Source organism: Lissotriton helveticus, chromosome 5_1 (assembly GCF_964261635.1).
Source record: "Lissotriton helveticus chromosome 5_1, aLisHel1.1, whole genome shotgun sequence".
NCBI lineage: Eukaryota > Metazoa > Chordata > Amphibia > Caudata > Salamandridae > Lissotriton > Lissotriton helveticus.
In genome coordinates, this window is record NC_136065.1 from 1,318,362,995 (window position 1) to 1,318,375,808 (window position 12,814).

The window sequence follows — 12,814 nt, forward strand, 5'->3', positions numbered from 1 at the left end:
TTGTTGACCCAGTGTATCGGCCAATTTATCTAGGACTGTCTCATGGGTAGTTGAGTCCAGGGCCTTATGTATGGATTCACGAACCTCTGCTCCTGCGTTGAGGAATTTCTCCATAACACATTCCAGTTTCTCGTGGCTTTTGGCCAGCCTATTCGCCACTGCCTCAAAACTTCCTGATATCACTTGTAGGAGGCTGGGACTCGACCTAGGACCTGGGGATCTGGGTTCGAGTCTCGGTAACGACGCCAAAAACCTCCTGTGATTCTGGGCAAATCACTTAATCTCCCCGTGCCTAAAATGAAAGTGTGCCCTCATGTAACGTAACTGGTGCTATGTAAGGCGCTCTGATACCTGATTAGGTTCGGGTCTAGTTCGCGCTATATAAAACTCTGCACATTTTTTTTTTTTTAAATGGTGTCATTATTTTGAGATTATTGCATGTGAAAAAACAGATCTATATAGTTGTGGTTAATTTTCATGAAAAGATAAGGAGCTTTTATTTATCTTCTTCTTTTATCTCCCTTCAGGTCTTCAGATATGGAAGGAACCCCGGAATCTCAGAAAATAAAGTAGCAGTAAGTATTTATTCAAGGGAAATTCATTAATCCCACTTCACTATCTCCTTTTATGCTCAGGCCAAAAATGGTGTGTAACAAATTATATTAAGAGAAACAACTATAAGTGGGGATACATAGAACTTTGTGGAGGAGTGACAGATTACCTTGCTGTCTTCCCCATACCCCCTTTTTTTACTCGGGGTATGCAAGTTACCTCTGTACTATTTCAAGTCATGGGAGTTTAGGGCAACATAAAGGGAGGCACACGGTTTTCAGGGGATTCCTCAATTCGTTTTTCCCATTTTTCCCAATTATGCAATCCGTTATCCGGGTTTTTAGTTTCAACCCAAGTGCCTTCTGGAGTAGGTAGTGTTCTGCAGGCTAGGTGCGTTTAGGTGGGAAAAACAAGAGGAAATAGCACAGTACCCCTTCACCAATGCCTCCTGTGTGTAGCGTATCCCCCCCCCCTCATCCCTTCGTGTGCACAATCTGAAGAAATCCCCGTGTACTCACACACTATGCTGCAACTCTCCAGATTTACTGTAGTGTCCTTCTGGACACGTCCTAGTATCTCAGCAGGCACTTGTATTCCTAGCCACTCCCTCGAGGGCTGGGCACACATTCACCCCACACCCATCCATCACAGGCGTCACGAGTGACAGGACCCTGTTAAATAAAGGGCCCGGGTGCAGTTTATTAACTATACACACAGTGTCTGTGTCTTTATTTTGTAGCATGTGGGCGTGGGCCCACAATACTGTAATGGAGACGAGTGGGTCTTAATCCACCTGCTGTGCTGCCCAAAGTGAAGTGCTGTGAAGGTGACAGAGGGCATCATCGACAAAGCGGCTGTGTCCCGATCAGGCACTGGTGCACAGAATGCTGGGTAGGAGAAGATGTCAGCCCAAGTGTGAGAGGAGAGTCACACTCCGATATGGCTCGAATGCCACTTATACAGCGCCCACAGTGCCTGAGGAGAATTGCTCCAACTTGTGCATGGTCGGCTGGACAGCACCTGCCTGCAGGTGAGAGGCTGAAAGTCAGAGGCCGCACCCTCTGAGACTGTGTGCCTCTAGCAGCTGAACAGTAGCCCTGCGTACAGGCACAAAGGAAAGAAGTAAGCATTCAAGCCAATCATCTACTACCCACATTTAGAAATTGCCCCTGAGAGTAATACATGCCCCCTAGTGGCCACTTGCTGGCAGTGGAAAGAGAACACTGGTTGCCCCGAGCTCCCCGGCAAGAGAAAGGCACATGAAAGACATGCTGTATCCCTTTCACTAGGCAGCAAGCACAAGTACAGTATCCTACTCAAGCCTGAGCAAGGGGTTAGAAGCAAAGATTAGCCAAAAGAGCATGGTATGGCCCTCTGTGGTAGTCAGCCACCACAGCAATAAAGAGACAAGGTCACAGAAAGCCTGATTGCCGGCAATCACCCACAAAAGTGTCTATGCGCAATGTCGAGAGCCACCAGCGCTCCCCCATATCGGCGAGGGGAGGAAAGACGTAGCATTGCCCGAATGCAAGGGGGAGGGACTGCTAAATCCCCCAGAAAGCCCTACAAGGTCCTTTGAAAGGGAATGTAACCAAAAGCAACCAAGCAAGTCCCATGGAAAATGCAACAAGAAGGTGCACTGTGCATGCCCCCCTAGTGGCTGTCTGATACCACTCAAAGTGAGAAGAGTACCCACTTGTCCCTCATCGTGAACACCACCAAAAACTACAACTGGGGCGCACCATGTGCCAGAAGAGGAAACCCACATAGAGGACTGAGCGCACGAGTACAGAGGTGACATCACAGACAAGAGCCCAGGAGAGTGAGATTTCTCCACAGAGAAGAAGCAATGCTGAAGGCAGCAAAGAAAGCCTCCACATCTCCACTGCTCAAACAAAGCCCTGGAGTGGGCCAAAGACCACAAAGAGTATCCACCCTGACACTGCCTCAAGACTGAGATGCCAGTGGCCCCAGACAGGCAAGGGGATAGTCGCACACTCAATGTGGCAAGCTGCCGCCGCAACATGTGCTCCAACGACAGGCGACACGTGGCCGAATGCCACATCGCACAACAAGCAAGAAGCACGTGGCCCTCCCGCCAAGAGTGCCTGAACACAGGCAGGAGCAGGTGGCATGATGGTGCAGGCTCGAGGAGCAAGCACGTGTGAAAAAGTTGATTTGCCATCCAGGTAGAAGAGCACCACGAAGATTCGTGAAGAGGGAACACAGAAGGCAAGTGGCAAGATGCCACCGAACACCCAAGAGGAAGAAGAGAGGAGAGTGACCGGAAGTCTTGCCCGCATGGTCCAGATACCAATAAAGTTGATCGGACCTGTTGGCTTGTTTGGAAGAAGGTGCATGCTACTGCACCTAGAGAAAGACCTGAAAAGAAGAGTGACAATCCTGTCACCATGAAGAACCGGACGAACACAGTTGCGCTGGAAAGACCGAGAGAATAAGAATGAGGACTCGCACCAACCACAAGACAAGAGTGCACTCCATGTCCATGGAGACAGCCCCATAGGAGAACCAAACGTAAGCCGCAGCAAGCATCTCTCCCCAACACTTTCCAGTGTGACCGTCCATCCCTGAGTGTCGGCAGTCTAAGTCGGACGGCATCCCTGCTCCTGACCGTAGGTGCCATGGGTGAAGGAACAGCCTCATCAAGACAGAGACATGTAGCTGCAAAGTCCCTCCAGAAATCCCCTCTCCTGAAAGATCATCATTAGCCGTCCTCAAGGTCCAATGGCAACCACATCATCATTGCCATGTGCATGACACCGCACCCAGCATGAAATATGGAAGTGTGACCAGAGGGTTTACTCTAAGAATCAGACGACTGACCAAGTTCAGGAGAAGTCGTGAGTGGCCGAACCTGAGCATTGAAGAAAACGCGATCTGCTGACAGAGCGCATACCGGTACACACCAACCGCAAGCGAAGTGGATGACAATCCGAGAATGACCTGGCGACCTGGCGACCACACAGCGGAAGACCGTGAGTAAGCTGCAAGAATACGCTAACCAAGTTTCTGCCTCACGTTTCTCAGTGCATCCATCACACCACTGTCCCCAATGGCTTAGCAGCAAACGACATCCAAGGGCAGGAATGCTGATGCCTAACCAAAGAAAATGGAAGTGCCTAACTGGGGTTAATGCTGACCTTGAAGTGCCTCGCCTTAAAGTGAAGGGACATGGAGGCTCCCGGCTGTGAAGTCGAGGGAGGAACAGAGAGCTAAAGAAGGGTCAGGCCTTCTCACCACGGTAGGAAAAAAGAAAGCCCCTTTCTTTACATCACGGGTTCTACGCTACACATAATCCCCTGGGCCTTCTACTGTTACTCCGAAGGTATTTGAGACCAACCTACATATAGTTCATAGTTGGTGCAAACTGGCCCAGAGCCAAACAGGAAGTGGAATTCTGTGCTAAACTACCACCATGGGAGGAGTCAAAGATTCTAAAACTAATTTTAATTGACCATGGCAGACCATCAACTTCAAAAAAGAGGGAGAGCGGCAGCGCCACAGAGAAAGGCAGTGACAGTGAGCGACGACAGAGAAAGGGCGAGAGAGAGAAGGGGAGAGGGCGAGAGAGAGAAGGGTGAGAGGGCGAGAGAGAGAAGGGTGAGAGGGTGAGAGAGAGAAGGGTGAGAGGGCGTGAGAGAGAAGGGGGAGATGGCGAGGGAGATAAGGGGGGAGGGAGAGGAGAGAGCAAGAGAGAGGGCAAGGGTGAGAGAGCGAGAAGGAGGGAGCTAGGGAGAGGGCAAGGGTGAAGAAGAGAAGTGGTAGAGGGCGAGAGAGAGAAGGAGAAGACGAGAGAGAGAAGGAGAGGGCGAGAGAGAGAAGGAGAAGACGAGGGAGAGAAGGGGGAGAGGGTGAGGGCAAGAGACACAGGCAAATCCCTCTCACATCACCCTGTCAACCTTTAACCTTTCTCAGTTGTTAAGTCTTTGTGTCAAAGCTGGAGAGAGTTGTAGGTTACTTTCAGAGACGTTTTAAGGCATGGGTAAAGTGGGCACTGGCCGTTGGCCCCAACCTTACAGGGTGGCCCTGATAGAGCCAGCCCTGTTCTGCAGAGTCCTGCCCTCATTAACTTGAATAATAGATTGTTTTAACTACAATTTTCCTTTAATTTATTTTTAATGTGGGGGATGTCTGAGAGTGTATTACAGATATTTTGCAGCAAAAGTGTTTGTTTTATGCAACAGCCATAAAAAAAGTTTCTTCTAGATCAAAACAGGACCTCACAAATGAGAAAGTGGAGGGTGTCAGAGATTATTAGCATAATATATTGAAAACACACCACTAACTCTAAATATTAGATGAAAACCTGTTTAGAACTTGGACGAGCGTGCATTCACATTGCTAGTGACCTTGCGAAAGAGGGCATGAATGAGCTGAAACTGGATCCTAAATTCAATGCTGGTCCAAAAAGGGCCCCCAAAAACCTTTAAAATGTCCCTGGTGACAGTTAGTAAAATCTAGTTGTGTGGTAACCATGGTCTTGTTAATCCTTGTGCTGACTGACATGCTTCCTAAAACATTAGCGAAGCAGTTCCCGTTTCTGTCACAAGGTGGCATTTCACACGGTTAAGTATTGAAGTTTAATGAATTTGGAAATGATCGGCACACCGAGTTTCCCTTCACCTCAGTTTCTTGAGACATTATTTTATAGAATATTTTGTCTAATGCTGTGCCTGGAATGTGTTTGATGTTTCTAATCCAGGGGAATTCCTAACTGAGGGAAAGACCACGAAGGCTGTGGTGGGGGACCAGTAGAGTTAATTACATTGTATTTTGTTAATGTTCCATTTGTAGGGTGCCCCAAGCTGCCCAGTTCCTTAATTTTGCATCTTATTCTCCTTGACATCTTTCCCGATCATTTCGGTGCCATATAGTGTACTGCTAGAAGGCCAGGCTGCTCCCTCGCTGCCGCATTGCCATGAGTTCGATCCTGCTGTGCCCCACTTCTGACTGTCTGTTTTGCCCATTTAGTTTAATATCTCTGTTTTGTGCCTGTATTTTGTGAATTGCTGTACTGTCTTTGCCTTCATTTTGCCCTTGCTGGGCTGTTCTGCACTTGCGTCCGCTCGCCCAGCTTGCCCCCCCCCCTTTTCTCCTCTGTTCCCTTTGGCCCGTTCCCCGCTGCTGCTCCCCTGTGGCCCCGCCCCCTCACCGTCCATTCACCGCCCGCCCCGGATGTTGCCTTCCTGACCGAGACCTCCTCAGCTCCCGACAACGCCATAGCCATCCCAGACGGCTACAAGATCACCCGCAGGGACCGCACCAACGGAAACGGAGGAGGAATAGCCATCATCCACAAGTCCACCCTCAAGGTCTCCACCCACTCAGACGACACCCTCAACACCGCCGAACACCTGCACTTCCGGATCCACACCGACCCCAACACCACCCTCAGAGGAGCACTCTTCTACAGACCCCCCGGACCCCAGGCACAGTTCAGTCCATCAACGACTTCACCAGCACCCACGCACTCGCTTCCACAGACTACATCATCCTCGGGGACCTGAACTTCCACCTCGAGAACAACAACAACGCCAACTCCGCCACCCTGATCAACAACCTCGCCAACCTCGGTCTCAGACAACTCGTCACCGCACCCACCCACGCCGCCGGCCACGCGCTTGACCCCATCTTCTCCACAAACACCCACTTCTCCTTCAACCACACCACCGAACTCCACTGGACCGACTACCGCTGCATCCATTTCACCTTCAAGAAACCCACCACACACTACCGAACCCAAAGTTGCCCCGCCGATGCTAGAGCAAGGTTACAGAGGACCAGCTGAACACCACCCTTGCCCAGAACCCACCAACCGACCCCACCGACCCAGACGCAGCTGCTCGCAACCTCAGACAGTGGATCGACGACTGTGCCAACATTCTTGCCCCTCTCAAGAAACCCCCAACAGCCGTACCAGCAAGAAAGCCACCAGTTTCACCGAAGAGCTCCAGATCTCTAAACGAGCATGCCGGAAACTGGGGAAGAAATGACAACACGAACGAACACCGGACAGCCACGCAGCCCACAACGACGCCAACCGCAGACAGCACCAACACCCACTGATCACGCACGCAACCTAGGAATCATACTCGACTCCTCCCTCTCCATGTCAAAACATGTCAAAGCCGTCACCTCCTCCTGCTACAACACCCTCTGCATGCTCTGCAGGATCTACAAGTGGATCCCCACCGAAACAAGAAGAACAGGCATCTCTATCAGCGCATGATTTACCTACCAGTAAACGGTGCCCCAATCCCCGTCAACCTTACTTGGCTTGGGATGATATAGATATCTCAAGGCTGGAAACCCTTCTGGCTGATACCATCCCGGCGCTCTCACCCGATCCTAATATCTCTACTTCCCAATTATACGATTGGCTGAGCTCCGTAGCCACAGAATTGGTCCAAGTTAAGCAACGGTCTCGTAACAGACCTGCTCCTTCGGCCCCATGGTATTCAGAGGCATTACGCACTCAAAAGCAACAGTGTAGGAATAGAGAGAGGCACTGGCGGAAAGATTATGCAGAGGAAGCTAAATGTAAGTACAAAGAGTCAGTGACCAAATATAAAACTTTAATCTCCGAAGCTAAGAGAAAATATTACTGTGAAAGAATAGAATTAGCTAAAAATTCCAATAAATTACTTTATGAGACCACCAAACAGTTAGCTGGTTTATCCGCTGATCTGACACCTCCCCCCTCCCAAGCCCTCTGCGATGATCTGTTTAACTTTTTCTTCAGCAAAGTTGAAGACATTTATCGGGTGTTCGCCAACAACATCAATGTCCTCCCGAAACCCCGACCCCCCATCATGGCCCCACCTTCCTCCAGTTCAAAGAGGTCACCTGTGAGCAGATACATAATATCTCATCTGCTATAAAATCGGGCTCAGCCCTAGACCCATGTCCTTTGAAGGTCCTGCGCCCAATTATGGAAGCGGTTCTTCCGGCCATGACCACAATCTGCAATTCTATGTTTGACACAGGTATCTACCCAGAGATTTTAAAAAAGACCCTTATAAAACCTCTCCTCAAAAAACCCAACTTGGACAGGGAAGAACCTAAAAGTTACCGCCCAATTGCCAGTCTCCCACTCTTGGTGAAAATAGTTGAGAAAATCATGAACTCTCAATTATCTTCCTTTATCGAGGAACACAAACTCCTGGACGAATCACAGTTCGGCTTCCGCCAATTCCACGGAACAGAGACCGCCCTGGTTAAAGCGGCGGATGACATCAGAGCCATCCGGGATGGGGGAGGAACGGCAGTTTTGATTCTGTTGGACCTTTCGGCGGCCTTCGACACGGTCGACCATGTCACCTTGGTCGACCGTGTCGAAAGCTTGGGCGTTCAATGTAATGCCAAGAGACTGCTCGCCTCTTTTCTTGCAAACAGGTCCCAGGTCGTGACTGTTGGATCCTTCAAATCATCCCCCTTGTCACTGCCATGCGGAGTTCCTCAAGGCTCATCCCTGAGTCCGACACTATTTAACATTTATGTGTCGGAACTTGCCCAAGTCATCCGGGCACATGGGATGAGCCTCACATCTTACGCCGATGACACCCAGTTGGTACTCGCCGTCAAGAATGATGGGCCCAAAATCGCCAGCAATTTCAATCAAGGCATGTCGGCAATTGGGAGTTGGATGGCCTCAAATTGCCTGAAATTGAACTCCGACAAATCGGAAGTTGTCATTTTCGGCAACTTATCCCCGGCGTGGTCATCCATCTGGTGGCCGTCATCTATGGGCCAGCCCCCGGATCCAATCTGTAAGGTGAGGAACCTGGGAGTCATGTTTGACAATCGCCTGACCTTTCTACCACACGCAAATCAGATCTCCTCCTCAGCCTTCCATAAATTACGGCTTATTACATTTTTTTTACCTTTTTTACCTGAGACCGCTGGCAAAACATTGGTGAGCTCCCTGGTTTTGTCTACTTTAGACTATTGTAATGCCCTGTTCTTATGTGCCCAAGAGAGAGTGTTACAGAAAATGCAGGCTATTCAAAATGCTGCTGCTAGGCTACTAGGACGCATTCCCAAATACCAATCGGTGTCACCCATCATAAAACAGCTCCACTGGTTACCCGTACGAATGAGAATAAAATTCAAGTCTCTCTGCCTGGTATACAAGGCTCTACATAATGCCGGACCTGCATTCTTCACCCAAAACCTCATCCCCTACCGTCCTTCCAGAACGTTACGTTCAGCTAGCTCACACGATCTGGTGGTACCACGTACCAAATCGGTCTCATGGGGAGATTGAAGATTCCTTGTAGCTGCACCAAAACTCTGGAATACCCTGCCACATTCAATTAAAACGAGTACTTCCCTTTTGTCTTTCCGTAAGCAGTTTAAGACCTGGCTTTTTAATCAATGAACCTCCAGCCCCCTTGTTGGTTGAACACTGCAGTAACTCAGTGCCGAGATGCCCAAGGGCCTTCGTTCGCGCTTTACAAGTGTTGAAATAAATAAATAAATAAATAAACAGTGACACAGGCCCTCGTCAGTAGCAGGCTGGACTACGGCAACGCACTCTACGCAGGAATCCTGGCCAAACACCTGCGACAACTGCAACGCATCCAAAACGCCTCCGCCCGACTGAGCCGCAGCCACATCACCCCCCACCTGAGAGATCTACACTGGCTCCCCGTCGACAAGAGGATTACCTTCAAGCTCCTCACCCACGCACACAAAGCTCTCCACAACACCGGACCAGCCTACCTGAACAGCAGACTCAGCTTCTACACCCCCACCCGCCAGCTCCGCTCCGCCATCCTCGCCCTCGCCTCTGGCCCCCGCATCCAACGAACGACCTCCGGCGGCAGATTCTTCTCCTTCCTCGCCGCCAAGACCTGGAACACCCTCCTTACCCACCTATGACAGACCCAAGACCTACTCACCTTCAGAAGACTCCTCAAGACCTGGTTCTTCGAGCAGTAGTGGCACTCCCTCCCCCAGCGCCTTGACACCCTCACTGGTAAGTAGTACGCTTTACAAGTACTGATTGATTGATTGATTGAAGTATGAAGAGACATGCATGGGCAGGACAGGGAAGGAAACTAGACGTGCGGCTGCGAGACGCGCTCTGTGGTGGGGGAGGGGCGGAGCGAGGTGCTTGGGAGAGCAAGCGAGTGGAAAGCCAGCTGGCGCCTGATCGCGCGCTGTAAGGGTGCCACGAGGAAAGCCAGATGGCAGCTGTGCACCTGCCCGCATGCGTAACCGCAAGCTTTAGGCCACAAGTAAAAGCTTGGTGTCCGATTTCTAAAGCCCAGTCACTAAATGTCTCGCCAGTCCAGCGCATCCGCTGGCTCTGGCGAGACCTAAAAAAGGTAATATTTTCAAAATGTATTGTGCCCATAATTCTGGTGTGGCCAGGGTCAAAAAGCCTGCAAGCGGCTGGATTTAGTTTTTTTGTTCTTAAAATGCTAAAACTGTTTTAGGATAAGCCTACCAAATTTGTTGGCGCTGATGTGCTCCTGGATGTTTACCTTTACCTTCTTGGTTGTGAATGCGGTATAGAGCAGGTTGCATGGCATGTTAGAGGAAGTTAATTGGCCACAGTTTTCATTAAATGTGGATGTAACCGCCCCCTCCCCCCACAATTTGCCTTCCTTGGTAGGAGAGGGGTTGGAACGATTGTTTGGTGCACAATGCTGGTTCTGATGCCCAGGCCAGCTGGCACTCCATCCCGTTCCTTTTCTCACTTTTTCACTGGTTGTATAGTGAGATCCCTGGCCTTATTTGCGGGCAGAGTTGTGGTAAATATTCAGTCTGCCATCCAAGATTGTGGAGTGCAGAAAGACTGTTTGGGACCCAGGTAATTGGTTTGTGGTAGGGGGATGCTCCCAATGCCAAGACAGGCTGCTCCTCACCCTCGGTTTGTATTTTTTTCCTGCAAGTCTAGTGGGTAATGCTCCAATTGGCTTGAGCAAATTGAGTTGTTAATGCTTAGCTGGTCATCCTTGAAGGGAAGACAGAGAGCTCACCAGACCACCACACCAGGGGGATTAGTCCATCAGACTACCAAGGAGAATAACAGCCTGAGCGTTGGGCTGTGCATCACACTCCTTGTCACCAGATAATCCTTATACTCTCTTAATGGGGAAGGGTGTGAGGTTCCCTTCCAATATTCCCGCCCCATAGAGAAGAACAGAAAATTGGAACAGTGGTCCCAGTAAACAATTTATCAACACAAAAAAAAATGTAATGAAAGCTAAACATTTAGAAGAAACATGTGGTATATTTGATAAACAGTGTTATTGAATCACACTGAACACACAATGGTTTATAACATTGTTTTAACAATACCAAAAATATATATACAGTGCCCCTAGGAGGGATAGAGGGATAGTGAGAAAGGTAGGGGGAGATGAGGGTATGGTGATTGAAGTGAGGATAAGAGGGTGAGAAGAAAGTAAAGTGCAAATCACAAAATCCTTCACTTAGAAAACATAAAGCTCGTATCTTAAGCCACAAAATTCAAAATGATATCTAGACGATAAATAACCATGGTTAGAAACAATAATTCCAAGAGCATTAACCCCAGGTCACTCCCCACGCCGCACCGCTCCTGCTGATCGCCGAGTCTCTGCCCTTCTGCTCCGCCGCTGCCGATGGTTCACCCCTGGTGGCTGCTAACTGTAAACTGCTAACTGTTTTTTTCCCCTCCGTTCTGCTGTGTACTATATTTTTTCATTGTGGTTGAACTGTATTTTGAGGCGCTCCTTTTGCGCCCCTGCCCTCTGTGACCCCCCCGCTCCCCGCCGCTACTCCTCCGCGGCCCGCCCCCTTTTTACTTTTGTACCCCCTGCCCTCGCCCATTGGCCGCCCCGCTCCCGCCTCCCAGCTGCTCCTTCCTCCCACTTGGCCTCTTATGGATGCTGCGCAGCGCAGGTGAGTGTGATCTGACCCCAGGTCACTCCCCACGCCGCACGGCTCCTGCTGATCACCGAGTCTCTGCCCCTCTGCTCCGCCGCTGATGAGGGTTCGTCCCTGGTGGCTGCTAACTGTAAACTGCTAACTGTTTTTTCCCCTCTGTTCTGCTGTGTACTCTATTTTTTCATTGTGGTTGTACTGTATTTTGAGGCGCTCCTTTTGCACCCCTGCCCTCTGTGACCCCCCGCTCCCCGCTTCCCGCCGCTGCTCCACCGTGGCCCCGCCCCCTTTTTCCTTCAGTACCCCCTGCCCTCACCCATTGGCCGCCCCGCTCCCGCCTCCCAGCTGCTCCTCCCTCCCACTTCGCCTCTTATGGAGGCGGCGCAGCGGCCGTGCAGCTGGAGCGCTGCTGGCGCGCCGAAGGCGCGCCAAAGGCAAGCCCGTCTGCCCCCATTCGCGCCTGGACTGCGCCCAGTGCCAGAACCCCTGGACCCCGCGCCCCCGCAACACCAGACTGCACTACGACTCCAGCACCCTCCACGCACTCAACACCGGATGAGACCACCCCTGCTACCAGGCCACCCCAAAGCGTACCCAAGGGCCATTCGCCTGCCAGAACTGCAGATTCACCAGCATCCAGCCCACCAAACCACCAACCAGAGAACCCAACCACCTCTGCTGCATCCTCCTCAACACTCACTCCGCCTGCAAACACGCCATCGAACTCTGGGACCTCCTAGACTCTACCGCCCCCGACGTCGCCTTCCTGGCGGAGACCTGGCTGAACGCCACCTCAGCACCAGACATCGCCATAGCCATCCCACAGGGCTACAAGATCTCCCGCAGAGACCGCACCAACGGAGTGGGAGGGGGAATCGCCATCATCCACAAGGACACCCTCAAAGTCTCGACCAACACCGACCCTCACCCTCACCACCACCGAGCACATGCACTTCCAGATCCACATCGACCCCAACACCACCCTCAGAGGAACACTCGTCTACAGACTCGTCTACAGACCTCCCGGACCACGACCACAGTTCAGCGACACCATCGCCGACCTCGTCAGCACCCACGCCCTCGCTTCCACGAACTACATCCTCCTCGGGGACCTGAATTTCCACCTTGAGAACAACAACGACGCCAACTCCACCGCCCTGATCGACAACCTCGCCAACCTTGGACTCAAACAGCTCGTGACGACACCCACCCACGCCGCTGGACACACGCTGGACCCCATCTTCTCCACCAGCCCCCACGTCTCCTTCAACCACACCACCGAACCCCACTGGACCGACCACAGATGCGTCCACTTCACCTTCAGGAAACCCACCACACACCACCACACCCAACAGCTACCATG

At 51.1% G+C, this 12,814-nt stretch overlaps 1 long non-coding RNA gene across 1 annotated transcript in view; it reads left to right on the plus strand.

Moving 5' to 3' along the window:
• Positions 1–544: 544 nt before the first annotated feature.
• LOC144755346 (uncharacterized) overlaps positions 545–12,814 on the plus strand; it is a 77,572-nt gene continuing 65,302 nt past the window's right edge. Inside the window, exon 1 of the long non-coding RNA XR_013594880.1 lies at positions 545–575. This is a non-coding gene — a long non-coding RNA (uncharacterized LOC144755346). The remainder of the gene's footprint in view (positions 576–12,814) is intronic.